General features: G+C 50.4%; 1 pseudogene; it reads right to left on the reverse strand.

The window, feature by feature from the left end:
• Nucleotides 1-3665: 3665 nt before the first annotated feature.
• Nucleotides 3666-5093, reverse strand: LOC144166226 (uncharacterized; annotated as a pseudogene).
• Nucleotides 5094-11290: the final 6197 nt, after the last annotated feature.

Genomic DNA, 11290 nt, shown 5'->3' on the forward strand with positions numbered 1-11290 from the left:
TTTCCATTCACACTCGTTGTCATTGACACTGTCAAGTTCCACCATCTTTGTATGCTCGGCTTTGGATATGCTAGGTACGGTACTAGTTTTAGCTTGTTTTGCAGTTGAGGTAATAGTAAAACTGCTGCTTTTTTGCTTGATACGCAATTAAGGGTTAAAACTGCTTTTGAAGTAATACAAAAACAACTGTTCGACCTCGATTTCTTTGGCCACCTTGTAGGAATGCATGGTCGAACTGACCCAGTCACGAGAAAAACTAGTAATGGCGCTTAGAGCAACGTTTCTAGACCACTTTAATTTCGCAGCTTCCCATACGCGCCCTGTCTTCGGCGCGGCTGGAACAGTCGTCAGGGGAACTAACGGCGATGCAGTTGAGTCTTGCTCAGCAGCTGGCGCGTCGTCTGTTAGGATAGAAAGGCGGCGACGTACCCCAGTGTGTGTGTCGTGCATCTGCTAGCCCCCACCCTTCCCAGGTCAGACAACTTAAGACGAACCTTCAAATCTAACAAATGAGTGGTCATGTGAAAGCGTGAGTGCAAACGGGAGAACGACGGAGAAGAATGCTAAAGACGGCGCTGACTTGCAACTATCTCGTTTGCTCTCGTTGCTTTAGCTTGTGTAGTGGGGATTTGCCCATGATTAAAATGACTGCTTGACGGGCACTTACCAACCAAACGTAAATAACTTCAAATATTTGCGAATGCATGCTTCTAATGTGCGTTTGCGGGGTGATTAATCACGGCGCTTTATTTTTTTCACGTGGTTGAACAGGTTTTGCGACGAGATAAGGCTCGGGTTTGGGCATTCAATATGTGCAAACCTGAGTGTGTGATTATGTTGTGTATAAAGTCGTACGCGCTTTCATCTCCCACTCGTTTATATTACTTTCTTTTCAATGCATTAAGTGGCGGGCTGGGTGGGCACTTGCGTATGGGTTTTACTTTTCCACCCAGCATTGCACGCCAGTCAGTGCAACATTGTTACATGTGTTTGGAGCTGAAAACATGGTATTTCAGCGCTGGCACTCAAGAATCATGTTATAGCTTACAAGTGTCCAGCAGCTATGCTTCTTATCAGTTGAATAAAAAAAAAACAGATTCATGGCAGGAATATTCTTTATTGAGCATGCCATTCTTGGAGAGCACTAGTCTAACAAGATGGCTTAAAGCAGCTTTGCCTTTTTCCTTGCTTGCTGTACTGGCTGAGTGACCAACATTTCACCGTTTTCCTTCCTTGAATGGAAGTTAATTCACGTGATAACATAAAACTTGATGGCCATGGTGCTAACTTCCTGACAGTGCTCATCACATCCCAATGCAGGCAGAGAAGCCTTTTCCAACTTGTCTATCTTTTCCCAAAACAGGTCATCAAACACAGGAAACTTGTTCAGTTTTTGGGAAACAGTTTTCTCCATCCTTTTGACTACTGTGTACAGCTTCAACGACGGTTCTCGAAGACACCCTGGCTTGTATGACCTAAGTTCAGTTTCTCGGGGAAGCTGTCAGTATACTCTGGCTATCCTCACAATAGATATTTTTCGTCACCTTCTTCTGGACATAACCAACAAGGTGTAATACACTACCATACCATGAATTCCTGCTTTCTAGTAACCATGGTCACCCAGACCATCGCTTTCAGACTGGTTGCTGTTCGCAGTAGCTGCTTATGCTGCTTGTTGGAACCATTCACGACACATATTCTGTTTTCACCTATGGTTGCTGTTTGAGTAACTTGTAGCTACTCTGCCACGAGCTCCCACATGTAGAAAACGCCACACGTTCTTCCACTGGTCTCATGGTCAGTCAACTCGAGCCTCCAGGTTTTGGAAGGCTGGGTTGCGGCCGTCAAGTCGTCGAATCTCATGGCAAATCAAACGAGTAGGGAGGCGTCGTCTTTCCAGCACTGTCTCTGGATGTATCACTCACGCAAGCTTCAGCGTAGCTGCAAGTTTCGTTGAGCACAGCTGCTGAAGCATGAGGAGGTTTTCTGGGTGACTTCCGCCTGCACGTCAACCTTGGTTTGAAGATTCGCTCGGGAATCTTCGATGGGTCAGCTTGAATGTAAATGAACAAAAAGGGAGAGGAAGAAACATGACGCTCTGCCGATCCCTCTTCCTTTGTGTTCATTTACATTCAAGCTGATTCCCACCGTAGATTATGCACCAGCTAGGACAGACCAGAGCCATACGCTCACGAAGGCCAGGAAGGCCTCGGCGTTTTCTTCGGGTGTTTGTCCTAATTCTGCAATATTCTGTTTGCCCGGGGGGGGGGGAAGCCACTAGGAACTTGTCGTTGCACCATACTTCTGGTCTGGGCTCCATGGCATCGCATACCTGCTTCAGTGTGGCTTGAGGCGTTGTATGGAACTGCATGTTGTTGTTCCACTGTAGGTTGTATCTTGTTGTTCCACTGTGTTGTATGTTTTTGTTCCACAATTGTTCCACTTGTTGTTCCACCGGTATGTTGTTGGTCCACAACAACAACAAAGCGTGCAGCCGTGCTAATGGCTTCTTGCCTCACTTTGTGTGGCGTACGCTTCTGGCTTTGTCTTTGCTGGCGATGCTCTGCCCCCAGAAACCACTGGTCTTGTCTGTTCTTGTTTCCCCTTCACCAGATCAGCTGTGTCTCTGGCCACCTTCACCACGGCTTGTAGGTTGTGCACCTGGCTGTCAGAACGTGCATGGTGGCTGTCCACCCGATTCAGTGCAATTGCAGCTTGGCTGGCACTCTCATCCTTGATGTCCCAGTGCCCCTGGGTCCCATGGTTGCAACTGTAAGCGTAGGTCGACATCAGAACTGCCTTCCGTATTGTCAACCACATGTTCCTCTGTCGCACTGGCTCCTATGGCTTCCTCCTGTACTAGATTAATCCGTAGCTGTGGCAGAGCTGACACATCCTTCACTTGTTTTTTGAGCTGTCCATGTGCCTCGCGGCCTGCCTCCATTCCTGTTTCCATCTTCCGTAGCTGTAGCAACCAGCACTGCTTTCTCCTGTGCCTTCTGTCGCAGCCAATACGGAGTTCCTCCTGTCGTTTGTAAAACTCCTCCCGTTGTGCGGCTATCTGCGCCTTCAAAGCTTGAAAGCGCTGCGTCCACTCCTCTTTCGCTTCCTGTGCATCATCCTGCTCTGTTTCCTTTTCCAGCAAGCGCAGTCTAGCGCAAACAATACAATCATAGCTCTAAGCCTCGTTGGCTTCCTTTCGGGTGCTTAAGAGTGCGGCCTGTAAGATAGCCGCTGCCTTAGACCCCGTACATGCGGCCCATTCTTCGTCGCTGTCATCGAGTGGCACTGCCCTCCTTCCTTGTGGCTTGGTCATCGTAATGTAGTCCCTCCACCCGAACAGCAGGACAGGAAGTATTTGCCCAACCTAAGTGAGCTACATGCTAACAGGAAAGGTGCGGTGCGTTAATAGGGATTCCTAATGCTGGCCGAATAGCATTTTCTACAGCACACGATTTGCCACTTACCATATTCGATTATAAGGCGAGGGTGCGGTTTTGAGAGTCCAAAATCAAAAAAGTATTCCTGAGCTTCGAGTATCAGGCGATGTATGACTTTGAGTCTACGGATTTTGGAAAGAAAACCTCGCCTTATATTTAAATAAATACGGTACCTGCATGTTGATTGAGAAATAGCCCTTCTGGTTCCTGTAGATTTTGAAGTTGTCACCGCCGGATTACTTTGATGTGCATGCAGTCGATACAGCCGGTGACTGCCGGAAAGCGGGCAATGCTGTGAAAGACCCTCATGACTTTTGTCAGCGCCACAGCTTCTGCAAAGTGCACCAGCCATTAGAAGAGGTGGCTTGCTGGCAGCTCTGTCACCTTCCGTACAATGCGGCACAGAGTTGCTTGAGAACCTCGATGAGGTTTCCCGTCATCACCTGGAAAAAGCCAGCTCACCTTCCGTACAATGCGGCAGAGTTGCTTGAGTTGCTTGGGTAGGAAGCCTCGATGGCTGACGCGCAACTGACCGAGTCAGCGAACTTAATAAGATCGAGAGCTTCGAGCGCTGGGAGACCCAAAAGTATGGAGCGTAAGGGTGAGACAACGTACACAGTTTGTCGGACCGTGCTTTGTTTCCACTGGATATTGGCAACAAACTTTCCGAGAACATGGAGTGGCTCATTCGCGGGTCCTGTTAAGGTTATGTCGCACTTGTCTAACCTGGTAGGCAATCCAGAAAACGTTGAGGGTACCACGGAAACTTCTGCACCCGAGTCTAGTTTAGCGCACACCAGAGTGCCGTTTATGACGACCTAAGCATACCAAGAATTAGAGTGCTCCCCGTGCACCGCGCCAACAAAATACGCCCCCTTTTCCATATGGAGAGAAGAAAGTTGTACCTCCTTTCGGTCGCCTGCAGCCCTTTTCTGACATACCACTGCAAAATGTCGGGAACAACCACAGCAGTTGCATTTCGCAGCTTTTGCCGGGCAGGAGGTCCTGGGGTGCGCTCCTTGACCGCAATTGGGGCATGGACCATGGGTGCGTGGTCGGTAGGGCTGTTCTCTGGTGTGCTGACCTTGTATGCCAGGTGCACTGTTCCTTGACGAGCTGCCGGGACGCTGTCCTGAAGTGTTCTTCCGGGGCTGCCCTTGGTTGCTGACCGCGTCCAGGTTGCTGGCTGCCGCTGCCGAAGGTTCATCGCTGGTTTCTCGCAGCTGCTGCTGCTGTTGTTGGACGGTCTCCTTCAAGTGAGCTTTTGCTAAAGCACGAGCGAGTGTCAAATTTGCATCCATTTGTAGAGACTCGGAGAGATTCGCATCACTGAGGCCGACGACAAACGTGTCGCGGATCATGCGTTCCTTTTCCTGGTAGTCGCACCGGTCCGCCGGCGTGTGCAATGCAGTGATGAATTGGGCGACTGATTCGCCAGGTTGTTGAATGCGTCGGTGAAAACATGCGCTCTCATAAACTAGGTTCCGTGCGGACACGAAGTGGTTGTCGAACTTCTTTTTGACGACTTCGTACTGCTTCTGTTGCTCTTCAGATAAAGCGAAAGTTGAGAAGATTTGTCTGGCTTGCCTTCCCATTGTATAAAGCAGAGTCCGGACTTGTGCTTCTTCACTTCGCTCGTTTAAGCCCTAGGCAAAGCGGTAGTGATCGAAGAGCTGGATCCAAGAAGGCCATTCGGATGTCCGGTCGAAGTCAAACATTGGCGGAGCTGGAACAGTGAACATGTCGTGGAATGGCTTGACTCTGTTGTCTTCTGACATGGCGGCGCTTGAAGATTGGTGCAACGCCCCTTGAATATCAGAAGACGCCATCTTCTGACACCATGTCGTGTTGCGGCCTAGAGGTATTGCCGAGTGCAGCTGGGCTGCCGCAATAACCGGGAAAGGGAGAGAGCTGCCGACGATGCGGGCGAGATAATGACAGCCTTTATTCCATGCCACCTGCGTACATATTGTTACGTGGCGGCAGATGACACGTACTATGTAGCGATGAAGCGATGTATTTACATAATGGTTTAAGAACTATTTACATAATGCCAAAAACGGAGCCCGGCCTGGCAGCGCGGCGCACACAACTCTTCTTCGTCGTCACCATCCTTGGTGGTGGGCCATGGCGCCACGGGGATTGTCCGCCACGTCCAGTGACAATATCTAACAAACACACGTGACCAGTGACGTCACGTACAAACTGCACGTGGCGCGTCGGGGCGAAAGCAGCAGATAACACAGGCTCATGATACGCGGTATAGTCGCTATCACCACAGAACTGCATTGTTGGCAAATTATTACATTGCAAATTTCAATCGAATTTATAGAAGTGCTGCGTACTGTAGTACATACTTTAATGGGTAAATATCTACCTACCTCATTACCATTTCTCTATCATGACCTTTCCTTGAGCTTTTCCACCTCAAAAGGTATTAAGCTCAGCATGCGTGGCAGCTAGAACATCTGGCCCAACGAAACGTGCACATTATCGCCGATATGGCATCGGCCCGAAACAGGGAGATGGTTTACATGGAATTATTAATCAGCACTTCACAAGTGACCTATGTATGGCTCTGTATTTGCGGCAGACAGTTTGCAGTTATTAGGTCACCAGTCCTTACCTTCGCATTTGGACGTCGCGTTCTTGAAGAAGAAGCTTTCCTGCAACACACGGGCGTCGTGGGCACTCCCTGGAAACCTGGCGAACACATCGGTGAACAGCATATCCACATCACAGATCCCCTGCAGGATGATCGAGTGGAACTTCTTTCTGTTATAATAGCTTTCCTCCGACTCAGATGGTGTGGAAATGCGGATGTGGCATCCATCGACGGCCCCAGTGACGCCCGGCAGGGCACCACGATGACCGAGTGACAAAAACGCCCGCTTCATCCTTCCGTGCTCGTCGGCGTCCGGCCACCGGATCTCTCGGGCGCTGATGGAATAGAGGAATGCCAACACCCGGTTGATGGCAAGGTGCACGCTGGATTCGGCGACGTCGAACTTGTCCGCAATCCGGTACATCGCACTCTGCGTACTGATGTACGTGAGGGCGATGAGCAGTGTCTTCTCGGAGCTCATTTTTCTTCGTCCACGGTGCCCAGCAGGGTAGAATTCAGAACTCTCAAATTCAGCACCAAGCTGAGCGACCGTGGACCGTGAGAGCCTGAACATTTTGCGAAATTCAAACTCCAAGTACGTGGAGACGACCCGCTTAACGTACAGGCTCACTCGGTGGCGCTCCTCCCTCAGCAGCTTTAGGGTGCCTGGATGCGCGCACCCACCTCCCCGTTCAGGGTGGAGACAACCGCGTCGTCTGCTACGACGGCCGCCGTGCTCGTGCCCACTCCGTGTGGCGCTCGCGTGTCGAGCGGTATGTTGGAAGCGATGCGCCTTTGTGCGGACGATAACACTGCACAAAGGGCACTACGGCGGCATTACAGTGAAGTAGGCAATATTTTTGGTGGCGTTTAATTTAACAATACCTGAAGGTTAGCTGTCTCACACTATTATGCAACGCTGTCACCTGAAATTAACAGTTTAAAACGCGTTACAAATGCTGGTCAGCGTGGCGTGTGTTTTTTTTTTTTTTAACATATGTAACTACAGAAATGCAGTTGTACGGCGCTCGGTGATTTTCTTTCCCAGCCAGAAATATCGCGTTCAACGCAAGCGTTAGTATAGAGGAGTGAGAAAATTTCTTCGCTTCTAGCATTGCTGTTCTTCGGCCAGAGTTGCACGATGAACCTGTATTGCTTGTAAACAGGTTATTATGCAGCCCTAAAAATTCGCGTTGCATAAGAAGTTCGAGCGTTGAGATCGAGCTCATAGCCCTGGGAGATCTTCATCTCATTTAGTAAAATAACACAGTCGCTTTCAATGTCTTGCATGCCTTCTGCTTTCTTTTTCAGCAGGTCTACCACGTCTGTTAGAGCACTGCACGGGCCTAATTTTAAGGCCCGAGCCCGGCCCGAGCCCACTTTGTGGAGCCCGAGCCCGACCCGGGCCCGTAACACCGAGCCCGGGCCCGGCCCGGGCCCGGGCATTCATAAGTGTGCCTAGCCCGGACCCGGCCCGGGCCCGTCATCTCAAGCCCAGGCCCGGCCTGGGCCCGTCGTCTCAATCCCAGGCCCGGCCCGGGCCCGTCGTCTCAAGCCCGCGCCCAGCCCGGGCACGGTCTTTCTTTTCTTTTTTTGAGCCTAGGGAGGGCCCGCATGTGTGTGACCAGGCCTGGTCTTCGACGTTGAAGAAAATTTGTTTATTATATTTGGTCGAGTGTCTTCGTAGTGGGAAATCAGACGGATCATCTTGTCTGTACAAGCACGCCCTGAATTGTAACGCAAAAAATAAGGGTTTAAAAGTACATGTAGTTTAGCTCACACTGTCTGCAGTTCACGCCACATGGGCGTAATAAGAGGTCGTATTCTTACACGAGAGACAACATCACCTTTGAAGGCCAAACTCTTGGCAACTTCATGTGGTTGTTTCGGTCAAAAGTTGGTATTACCGTAAAATTCCGAGCAAGCGCCCCCCCCTCAGCAAGTCGGAATTACCGGCAAAGTGGAGGGGGGGCGCTATCCCGGAACGGCACGGAAATTCAAGATGGCGGCGACAATTCTTTTACGAAAAAAAAAACGCAGTGCGCGTGGTTTTAAACTTTCATTAGGAAGATTAACTTTATTACGCAAAAGATGTTACTGTTAGTTACTTTGGAAACCATTGCAAAACTTAGCAGCAAAAAAAGAAAAATTGTTCGCAGCACTCTGCTGCCCGTCTTCGGGTGCCACGGCTTGATCTTACTGCTGTTCGTCACTTTCGAAACCATCGAAAGACTCCTCAGAGTCTGTAGCAAAAAAAAAAAAAAGTTCGGCGCACTCGTCTTCCAGTCCGCCCCAGTCTTCTGGCATCACGGCTCCGACATCTGCCAGCCCGGCGTGCAGGTCGCCGTCCTCGGAGCTCGAGTGCGTTTCCCCTTGAAGCAGCGCGCCACTGTTTCCTCCGGTACAGCAGCCCACGCCTCGGCAACAAAATCAAGGACCTGCTGCCACGACGGCTTCTTAAAGTTGCCTTTTGGCGTCGTTTCGCCATCGCAGGGAGTCGCGGCAGTCCGGAAGGCGCTTACTGCTTCCGCAGATTCCTCGGGCGTCCTCTGGCCCTCGTTCATGGCGCGGCGCACTGCAACGCCAAACCGCTGCTTCCACCTGCTTATGTAGTGGCTGGAAGCTACAAAGTTACTCAACTGCATGCTGCTTGCTATTTTCACAGCCTCTTCAGACAGCAGCCGGTTGCTAACGGCGCGTCCCGCGCTTCTTTCGCCCTCTCAGAACTCGAACAGCGCATTTTCCACGTACTCGCTGAACACTGGGACGCTGTTGCTTAGCTTCCGTCGAAGTTTTGCTTTTCCGAAGTTTTGCTGAAGGAGATTGTCGAAATTCTTCACCCATTTCCGTATGCGCTTTCGGTCAAGCTTGAACTGTCGAGAGGTCTGGTGCACGTTTTTCCCGTGCTCTCGGTGCCACCGGATCACCTCGATTTTCTTTGCAACTGTGTAGGAATGCATGACCTACCACCGCCAAAACAAAGTAACAAATGGCGCGTAGCGTTCAGTTGAAGCAGGATTGGATTGGATTGGATTCTTAGACTGGCTCCGGCAAGCCAGTGTTGCCTGCACGCGGTTCGTGATAACTGCGCGGAGGGGGGGGGGGGGGGGGGGCGCTTTCCCGGAACGGCGCAGAAATTTGAAATTAGCCCTGAAGTGGTGGGGGGGCGCTTGCACGGGTGGGGGCGCTTGCTCGGAATTTTACGGTAATGAAATTTCTTGCTTTCCATTTGAATCCACGAGTATGTGCGTGCGTTGAAATATTTTCCCTGGAGTGGTTGTTAAGCGGTGGTGCTTCTCTAGCACGCGAGTTTGATTTCCAGCCACGGCAGACGCATTTAGATTGGTTCGACATCTAAAACACACGTACATAGACATAGGTGCACAGCTCCAGGGTGGCTTAATTAATTCCTTCGCCGCTAGGGCATTCCTTGTAACCGTATCTTTGATTTATTATACACCAAAATATAAAATCTTGATGCAGTACATGAAATGTCATTAAAGTTACAGTATAGTGACTATCAGCCCTAGCAAAACACGTTTTTAAAACAATGTGTGCACCTAACATGAAGAAGCCCGTAAGAGTAAACTCAGAATCTTCAATTTTATGCTCTTTTCTACACTTCAAGTCGAAACTAATAACGGCCGGGCCTATGAATTCAAGCCTGAGCCTGGCTCGGGCCCATGGCGTCGAGCCCGAGCCCGGTCCGGGCCCGCGGCACTGAGCCCGAGCCCAGCCCGGGCCCGCGGCACTCAGCCCGGGCCCGGCCCGGGCCCGCCGATAATCTACTTCGGGCGGCCCGGCCCGGCCCGCGGGCCGGGTCGGGCCCGGGCTTTCGGGCCGGCCCGGGCCCGTGCAGTGCTCTAACGTCTGTGAGTATCCCAGGCAGAAACTTGAGACCCTGTACTCGATGCGCAAGAATCCTGTTAGCCGGCAGCGGGTACTGGAGTTTCCTTAAGGTTTCATAGCCGGACGTCCGGCATGAAAATTTAATTTTGAGGCGCTTGCTTTACAGTTTGTGGAGACCTTATGTTGCTGTCGCGCGACAGTGGATGTATTTGGTCCTCGTTCAGAAATTTCATGTTCTTTCCAAAGGTTTCTATGTTACCTTCGAGCTTCTTAACCTTTTTTCGGAGGCCTTGGATCATTGAGTTTCCCTGGGTATGCAAGTCTTGAAGTTTGCTGCATTTCCGTGTCAGGTCTGCCAGCAGCTTATTAGCAGACTGCGGGTCAGACACCCCAGCCTTCATTCCACTGGCTGAGCCTTGCAGACCTGTTTCGTGCGCTACCGGTGCAGTTGAGCAGGCTTCATGTGAGCTGCAATTCTGTCCTTCAGGCAGCCCAAGGCTGCCCGGCGACGGCATTGCGTCGATCGCAACTGCATGACCATCAGTGATTACGTCGTGCTGATCTCCATGTAGAGCTGAGACGAGAGCGGTCCCAGTTCTTTACTTTGGTGCCTTTCTGCGATGAGGAAAAGCTGCAAAAGCAAAGGAGAGCATCAAACTGCATCCCATAAACAGCATTAGGCATGCCGCGACTGGCTTTCTAATGTCTTTACATTTCCATGTCTGAACATCCGCACGCTACCTTTGCTGCACATTTAAAACGCCTGTAGTACTTTGCAAAGAGACAAAACGTCATTTTTGGGCAAGGTCACAAACTTCGTTCCCGGCGCCTTTTTTACTAGTTTACGTCCGCAAAAACAGCATAAGAATGCCGCCCCTCCCCCTTCTTCCAGAGAGCTGTGATCCAACGTCACATCCGACAGCGTCCAAGAAAAAAAATCAACTCCTATGGGCTTACGTTCGTTATATTTAAAAGCAAAAACAAATGGCAAAGTTCCGCCACCGCAACTCTAACATCTGGAAACAAAACAAAGTTCGACCTGCTTTTTTAGTGCACAATTGGAATTATAAGCGCTGCTATCAACACGAAAAAGCGCTGCATGCGTACACGGCCACACAATGAAGTCATAAGATTGCAGTTGCAAATTATGCTAAATTCTCTGTAAAAGCACGCGGAAAAAAGGAAGTAATAACTGACGTCTGAAGGAAAACACTGTAGGCACGGCATTTGGCTTTATCTTTTTCCAACCATCCGCCCGGTTTTGCTCGAACCTGTCCCCTTCAAAATGAGCCTGCGCGTTCATGAAAGGTCGCAAATTTATTTCCTTCGCGAGATATCACCCGTGTTCGCACACCAACGTTGCTGTGTTTAAAACCGGACTTTTATGATTTGCAAG

The sequence above is a fragment of the Haemaphysalis longicornis genome, unplaced genomic scaffold (assembly GCF_048455015.1).
Source record: "Haemaphysalis longicornis isolate Haplotype H1 unplaced genomic scaffold, Haemaphysalis longicornis Haplotype H1 scaffold_16, whole genome shotgun sequence".
Lineage (NCBI taxonomy): Eukaryota > Metazoa > Arthropoda > Arachnida > Ixodida > Ixodidae > Haemaphysalis > Haemaphysalis longicornis.